The sequence below is a fragment of the Tenrec ecaudatus genome, chromosome X, assembly GCF_050624435.1.
Source record: "Tenrec ecaudatus isolate mTenEca1 chromosome X, mTenEca1.hap1, whole genome shotgun sequence".
Lineage (NCBI taxonomy): Eukaryota > Metazoa > Chordata > Mammalia > Afrosoricida > Tenrecidae > Tenrec > Tenrec ecaudatus.
The window spans coordinates 140,593,253-140,602,283 of record NC_134548.1 but is presented as its reverse complement, the minus strand read 5'-3'; the positions used below and the strand labels follow the sequence as shown (position 1 = coordinate 140,602,283).

Genomic DNA, 9,031 nt, shown 5'->3' with positions numbered 1-9,031 from the left:
CAATTACTCAGTAGAAGAAAGATAATTTTACCTCTTCCTGTAAAGAACAATAGCCATGTAGAAACTATATAGGGTCATTATGAGTTTGAATTGACTCGATGGCAGTCCTGTTTGTTTTTAAGTGAGGTACAGTGAATTATTACTATTCTAGTCTTTCTAAGCCCCACCAGATGATTGAGTGAGGCAAATAGGGAATATAGAGCTCTAATGTGGGAGTTAATCAATTTTGCATCCCACTAGTTTTAAAATGAGCAATTTTAGGAACAAGAACAAGAGAATCTCATGTACATCAAGAAAGAAGAACCAGAACTGAAGAATATACTTTGGACCCGAGAATTTCCAAACTAAACCTCCTCAATCCAGGAGACAAAGGACTGTGAGTCAGATATACATTAGTGAATTGGTAGCAGGAGAGACAGCAGCACCAAAAACTAAAAGCAGTAGATAGAGCACAGTGGTGGCCTTCACTGCCCAAAGAGTAAGGACAATTGAGTGACTTTGGACAAGTGGTTCAAAGGGCAAGTGAGTTTCCTTTAAGCACTTAATCTGGAGAGATACATTTGCTGATCCACAGAGCTATGGCTTAGCATATTTGGGTTGAGGCTTACAGACAAATACTGTGCCCTTATAAGGGCACGCAAAAGAAGATTTGTAACACTTACTAGTGCAGGGAAAAGGCCAAGGGTCCACATGTCTGAGAACCTGAAGACCAGAAAGAAAGAGGCATGCCTATAAGCATGATTGAAGATATGCACTCCTGAAAAGAACTCTATCCTGAGGGTTTCCAATCTTGGATTGTAACCTATTGACATCATTAATAAACCCCACAATCACAATTCTTCTTGATGTGATTGAACTACTGAATTGTATGATATGTGTGTGATGTTCCAATAGAACTTTATTTAAAAATTAAAAAAAAACCCACAATCATGAGTATTGTCTATGAATTCTGTGTGGACATCGCAATGAGATATTGGAACCACCAAAGAAGTGATGAGTGCCTGTGAGGGACAGTTGTCAGAATTACTAATGGAGGAAAGAGAGTGGAAGTATATCTGACTTCCACGTCATAGGAATTGGTCATTGGGTGATGATGCTAATGCTGATTCTCTGCTTTCCTCCCTTTGAAGTCAAAGGATGTCAGAAACAGCTTCTGTACCACTTTTACCACACCATCAAAGGGAGATCATTTAAAACGATCACTCATCATATTTAAACACAAAGCGCTAAAGCAAAAGATTAGGAAATCCAAAATTTTTACCAGCGTTCATAATTTAAAATGGACCAGCCATGCAATCAAGATGTGCTAGTAATTCAAGGTGATTACAATGTAAAATTTGGATATGAAGAAGAGCCAGAAATTGGAAAAATGGGCCTTGTCAAAGCAATGACTGGAGAGATTGCATGGCAAAATTTTGAAAGATCAACTACGTATTCATTGAAAATTCCTATTCAACAACATAAATGCCAACTCTATTTGTATATGTTGACTGAAGTAACGGGAATACACTGGAGTAAAATTGAATGCATCTATGGAAAGAGAAGCTGGAGAAGCTGAATATCCTCAGTCAGATTAAGGCCAAGAGCTAACAGGCAAGGAGACCATCAAGGGATCATGTACAATTTCAAACTGGAGGTGAAGAAAATTAAAATGAGTTAGCTAGAGCCAAAATATGATCCTAAGTGTATCCCACCTGATATTAGACACCATTTCAAGAATAGATGTGATGCATGGAACCTTAATTACCAATTACTAAATGAGTTGTGAGATGATATTAAAAATATCATCAAGAAAAAGCAAAAGTTCATTTAAAAATAAAAGAAAATATCAAAATAGATGTCAGAGGAATCTCTGAAATTTACATGTAATATATGCGAGTTCAAGTGAAAGAATGAAATAAAGTACAATATTTTCATAGTGTTCAAAGAACAACTTGAAAAGAAAAAGCTTTATAATAAAATGTGCAAATAACCCAAGTTATAGAGAAAAAAAGCAAACATACTCAACATTTATCAAACTGAAGTAAGAATTCAAGCTGAAACATTGAAGAATTCTATGACTAAAATATTGGAAACGGTAAAAAATGTCAAGGGGAAGAAGGAAAGAATTCATTGTACCAAAAAAAAAAAACCCAAAAGATCCTAATTCGGTCGTTTTAAGAAGTAGCAGATGTTCAAGAACCCATGGCAATGAGAAGTCCTCACTTCACTTAAAGCATTGGAGTAAAAGCCATGCTCTAGGAACTGATGGAATACTAATGAAAGGTTCACCAAACACATGTCATATTGGAGGTACTCACTGTTTATGCCAGAAAATTTGAAAGACCCTGGCCAACTACCTGGAAGAGATCCATAGTCATGCCTGTTCCAAAGAAAGGGAATTCAACAGAAAGGAGACATTACCAAGTAGTATAATTAATAATATCAAACACAAGGAAAATTTTGCTGAAGATGATTCAAAATTATCCCACCAGTAACACACATGGGGAACCTCCAGAAATTGAAGCCAAATTTAGAAGTGGAATGAAGGATATCATTATTAATGTGAGGTTAATCTTAGTTGAAAGGAAAGGATAACAGAAAAAATGTTTGCCTATGGTTTATTGAGTATTTAAAACCATTTGACCGGGTGGATCATAACAAACTATGGAAAGTTATGAATAATGAGGATACAAGAACAGTTAATTGTGATCCTGCAGAATCTGTAACAAATCAGGAGACTAACTAGAACAGAAAAAGGCAATAAGGTATGGTTTAAAATTAGAAAAGTTGTATTTCATGGTTGTATCCTTTCACTGTAAGTACTCTATTAGTGTGCCAAGCAAATAATTTGAGAAGATGTTATTCTGAAGTGCTTTCGAGTAAGTTACAACTCAGAGCAAACTTATGTAGAAGAGAAAGAAACACACGCGAGTGCTGCGCCATGGTCACAGCTGTTGATGTTTGAAACCACTGTTGCAGCCACTATGTCAATCCATCTCATTTAGAACTTTTCTCTTCTTCCTGTTCCATCGCTTTACCAAGCATGATGTCCTTAAAGGATGGTCTCTCCTGATAAAATGTCCAAAGTGCGTGAGAGGAAATATCGTCATCCTTGTCTTTGGCGTATACTGGCTGTACTTCCAAGACAGATCTACTTGTTCTTTTGGCAGTTCATACTACTTTTGATATTCTTTGCTAACACCATACTTAAAATACATCACTTTTTCTTCTGTTATCCTTAAGCATTGTTCAACTTTCACATGCATATGAGGCAAGTGAAAATACCACAGTTCGAGTCAGGCACAAAAATTGTCCTCAAGTGCTTCAAACCTTACTCATTTCAGCAAGCAAGGTTAAGGTCCTTTTGACCCATGTATAGGTTCCTCATGACCTTATCAACTGCTTGTTGGGACAAACGGAGGCTTTTTGCTCCCTTAAGGATCTTCAGCATCAGGAATCTTTAGTACTGGTTCCACTGTGTTCTATATGTCAAAATTGACTAGGGTTTTGTAAGTTTAGGGTTTTGGTTAAATCTAGTTTGCTTTTCCTTTTCCATTTTCCTAATGTGGAAGTTTAAATGATTGATTTTATAGCTTTCTTCTGTTCTTCTATATGCATTCAGTTAAATAAAATTTTCTTCAAGAACTGCTGTTTTTACAGTATTCAACAAATTATGATCAATAATATTTTTCACTTTTGTTTATTACAAAGTACTTCTTAATTTCTCCTTAGATTTCTTCCTGATAATGTATATACCTCTTAAACACACACACACGCAAATCCGAACTCATTTACCACTGTCTTCCATTCACTGCCCTTCTTTTATTTATTTATTTATCTATTTTCCATTCTTAAGTCTTCTCTAGTTTTAATTGAACATTAAATTGTTTTTATTTTAAAATTATTTTATAAAATTATGTTATGTATTTCATTTTATATAATTCATATATATAATTCATTTCCCTCTTTCCTTGTCATAGAAATTATAATTCTGTTAAAGAATTTAATGCTTACCTTAGAGTATGTAATCATTACAAATTACTTCACCCATAATGCAAATACTTCATACAGAGTTTTCCCATTATTTCCCTTATCAACCTTAAATTTCACTTATGTATGATGTATAATTTCTGAATAAATCATTCCTATTATTAATCACTGGATGCATCATTTATGAATATATTATTGCTTTTGTTAGACTGTAATCTTTTAGTAAATTAAAAATTTTAAACTATATATTGATTTACCCTCATTTATCCTTTTTCGAAAGTTTCGCTTTCTTTATGTAAATCCAAGTTTCTTTTTGAAGAAAATATTTAACATATCTTACAAAACAGGTTTACTTGATATGACTCCCTCCATATTTTTCTGAAAAAAATTGTTTTTTTCACATTGTTTGAATAAATTTGCTGGATTAAGAAATTAGAAGCAGCATGGCACCAGCGAGGATCATAAACATGCCTGCAGAATGTATCTCCCTGAGAATGACTCTTGAGAGTGTGGGGAGGGCGTGGCGGTGGTTGTGAATATTTAACCCTCTAGTGCTAACCTCAGGGCGGGCACATACTAACTTCCTACCACCACCCTTGAAGGAGGGCCATCTGGAGAGTAAGTGACAGGCTAACAGGAAAGGCCCATTCTCTGTACAGTACCTATGTCAAACGCCAAGGAACCACACTTTCTCTAGTGCTCAGGGAGAAAACTAGAAGAGCTGCTGACTCCCCTCTTCTTTCTCTTGACACAGATTTGCTCCATGTTTTCCAACCACCCAGGAAGATCTAGCTCCTGTTTCTCCAAACACCCAGGAATATCCAGCTCCCTGTTTTTCCACCACCCAGGAATATCCAGTTCCTTGTTTTCCCACCACCCAGAAAAATTCCAGCTCCCTGTTTTCCCACCACCCAGAAAGTTCCAGCTCTCTAGCTCCTCAACCTCCTAGCAACCCTCTTCCTGTGGCCAAGCTGGATGATTGTTTGTTCTAATGGGAAAACACACGCGGCTGTGACATAAACACAAATACTTGGCCCTGCGACATTCTTAATAAAAAAGACATGTTAATGTTGGTGTAATAGACCAAAAAAAAAAGAATTTTAGGTTTAAAGGTTTTATTCTTTAAACACTTTCAATATTCTATTCCAATCTCTTTGGATTAAATTGGTTCTAAAAATATTCTGATTGTAAGGAATTTTGGGGCGCAAAACAGAACCAAAAATCCAATCGGCAAAATTTAGAAGCAGGCTTTATTGGGAGGCTTGCAGGCAGATTCAGCAACTCAGGGAATTGAAGCCTTTGAAACCGCACTTTGGGAAATTTAGGCTGCGGTTTTTATACCCCTGCTGGCAGGCACAACTGGGAAGGGTCCAAGCTGGGGAGGATCTGTGCACACAGGTGCTTGCTTCAGAAGGGGGAAGGTCTTTGACCTTCTCTATATGCCAAGGACAGCTAGAGTGGAATGTGCATATCTTCAGAAAACATTCTGGCTCTGGGAGTAGTCAGCTCCAGGAATTTGAAGGTTGAGCAGGGGAGGGGGAGATCTGTGAGAGAGGGAGGTCAGTGAAAGGGAGGTCTATGAGAGGTGAATTCTGAGAGCCAAGCTGAAGGCACCAGATTCAAAATGGAGTCCCTTTTGCCAAGACCAGGCACTGATGAAATTCATACTCCTTCTCTGTAGATAAGGCTTTAAACTTTCTCTTTTGTTGGCATTTTAATAGTTTGATTATAATAAACTAGGCGTAGATTTTGTGGTATGTATCCTACTTATTGCAATCAGAGTTTTCTAACTGTGGTTTGGTGTCTATCATTAATTTTGGAAAATTCTGGACCCTTGTTATTTCAAACATGCTTTTTGTTCCTCTCTCTCTCTCTCTCTCTCTCTCTCTCTCTCTCTATATATATATATATATATATATATATATATATATATATATATATATATTCATATTATGCATATGCTCCAGCCTTTGCTTTGGGCTCACATTTATTGGCTATTCGGTTCTACTTTTCCATTCTGTTTTCCCTTTGCTTTAGTGTTTCACAGTTTCTATTGACATACCTGAAACTCACTGATTCTCTCCTTAGCCATAGCCATTTTATCACTGAACCTACCTACAAAATCATTAGTCATTTGTGTCCACATATTTTTCATTTTGAGTATTTCTTATAGATCCTTTCTTGGGTTCCCTCAATATGCCATATTTACTTACCTATTCTTGCATACTGTTTCTATTTTTCCATTAAAGATCTTAGCATCAGCAGGATTTAGACTGCAATACAGCTGGTTAGTGCTATTTTGTCATTCCCCCTGCTCAAAGTAAAGCTGTTTCCTATCTATTCCTGTCTGCTAGTTTCTTATAGCAGGCCAGGAATGCTTGCTCTCATACATAGTGAAAAAATAAATAAATAGATATAGAGATAAAGCCCTTAGCACATTAACCATAGTTATTTTATATAGCTGGTATAATAATTCCAAAAGACCTTTCCTATCAAAGTCTAGTTGTGATGCTTTATTTTTCTCTTCAGGCTGTACTTAATTTTGCCTTTTCGCCTTGTAATTTTCACTGTGTGTGTATATGAAGGCCAGATATTGGCATAAGGTCTAGAACTAAAACCAAACAGATTGTGATATTTTATGTTTATTAGGCTAAGAAGATACTCTGGGTTTTAGCGTTAAGTGCAGCTATAAGTGTAGTTGGTGAAGGTTAAGATTTCCTTTCCTGTCCTTGTCATCTCTTTTGTTGTCTATGGGTTTCCCCAGTGTCCTTCATTGGGTTTTAGATCTTTAAGTTTTCCATTATAGTTTATTTTTATTACTTATGACTGAAATTTATAGTATAGTGAAATGTGGGAGGAGATTAAGTGTTCTTTAATCCCACGATTAAGTCTACATCTTTAAAGGAGTTTGTGCACCAAGGAACTGATTTTCGTAAGTACTTCTTAGCTCTTTATCTCGTGAACTGCATGTGAAACAAGCATAGAGGGTAATAGAAGTGGCTATTTCTATTGGCATTTTTAGATGATCCTAGATAAATTCTATTAACGTTATCAAGATTTTTATCTTGCTTGGATCCACAATGAATGCTCAGTCAAGAAATCAAAAGACACATTGCATTGAGTAAATCTGCTGCCCAAGATTTCTATGAAGTGTTGAAGAGCCAGGAGGTTACTTTGAGGCCTAAGGTGTGCCTGATCCAAGTCAAGGTACATGCAGTAGTTTCTTTTGTGAAAGTTGGACATCAAATACGGAAGGCTGAAGAAGAATAAATGCATTTGAATTATGGTGCTAGTGAAACATATTGAAAGTAGCTAGAACTGTCAAAAGAACAAACGAATTGGGAAAAGTGCAGTTAGAATGCTCCTTAGACACAAGGATGGTGAGACACATCATCCAACATAATTTGGACATGTTGCCAAGAGAGACCAGTTCCTAGAGAAGAACATCATGCTTGGTACACTAGAAGACCAGCAAGAACGAAGAAGACCCTCATTGAGCTGGATTGACATAGGTGCTCCAACATAACAATATCTGTGAGGATGGAACAAGACTGGGTAGTGAGTCATTCTGCTGTAAATAAGGTCTTGAGGAGGAATCAACTTGAAGATACCAAGAAACAATAACATTTCGTTGCATGATAGACTAGTGCGGACTGACTTGGGGTATATCCCGCTTCCCAGATTCGTTAGGTTTTGTCACTCACGCTCTGTAAAAAAAAAAAAAAAAGATTCTCTTAAGGGCAGTGTCTTGTTAAACATGGTAGAATGGTTTTAGAGTATTTCACAATGCATAACACCCTGGTGCCTTGATGAATTGTCCGGTAAGCACAGGATTGCTAGACATAAGGTCGGAGGTTGAACCGCACAACCGGTAAGAGAAAGATAAGGTTATATTCCTCCTGTTAAAAATAAGCAGTCTGCACCTAGAAGGGGACAACATAACCTGAGCTGTTGTTGGCTGCCAGTCCCCTCTGTGTCCTATTAGCTCCTGGAGGAAGGCCATCCCCCGGGCCTCTCTCCTTCTCTTCTTCCTTCCTGGGCTGCTTCCATGTGGGTGTGGCATACTGGCCTCTGTCCCCAACCTGCAGGTTTAGTGTTGTTCTCTGTCACACCTATTTCGAGGGAGGGGGTCGGTTTGGCTCTTTGTTTTCATGCATTCTTCCACATGACCACATTGCCCTCATGGTTTCGTGCATCATGGGGTGGGGGGTCTGCATGTCCAGTCCCAATTCTGAGGAGACAAAACCAGTATTCTCCCCTGGGTGGGTTAGCACCCTGCTCCCTCAACCATCATCTCACTTTCGCTCCCCCTTTTTTCCCTCCCCCCCTTTTACTGTTTTGTGTTGGACCAACATGTACCTCCTTGGGCTTGGTCTATCCTCCTCCCAATTCCCTGTACCCCAGCATGAATGTTGTGATATAGGTGGCTTCTCTTCTATACCTTCTGTGCTGATTACTCTTACCTCAGGGGACTCATGGTGCACTTCTATTTTTCTGATTGGCTGACCTCACTTAGCATAATTTCCTCCAACTCTCTGGGAGACCTTGGGGGTGAGGTCAGTGGTGGAAGGGGGCGGTGGGCAGGCAGCTCCATAGACAGGAGAAAAACTAGGGTATTAGAGTCAATAACAAGGAGGAGATAGGAATCCTGGGGAACAGGGAGGGTGATGTCATAGCAACAGCAAACTACCTTAGAAGAGGTGCCAAAAGGCAGAAATAAGGGGAAAGTGACGGTGAGGCAGGAGGAAGGCCTTAGTGAGAAAAGCAATGGATAGAGGTATAAACATAGAGGTGTACATATGTAAATGACATTAATCCATAGAAATAGAGGTATTGACCTATGTACATATATTTATACGACAATACACTGAGGGTGAACCGACTCCAGGCCTCTGTTCATACCCTCCCTCAGTACAAGAACACTTAGTTCTAGCAAATTGACAGTCTGAGATGTTAACCCTCCCGACACAATTGCTGAAGACAAAATGGGTGAATAAGCAAATGTGGTGAAGAAGGCGGATGGTGCCCAGCTATTCAGAGATATAGTGCCTGGGGTCTT

General features: G+C 38.2%; 1 non-coding gene across 1 annotated transcript; it reads left to right on the top strand.

The window, feature by feature from the left end:
• Positions 1-6,231: 6,231 nt before the first annotated feature.
• Positions 6,232-6,364, top strand: LOC142435299 (small nucleolar RNA SNORA63). Its single transcript, XR_012781380.1, has one exon. It is a non-coding gene; the product is annotated as a small nucleolar RNA SNORA63 (small nucleolar RNA).
• Positions 6,365-9,031: the final 2,667 nt, after the last annotated feature.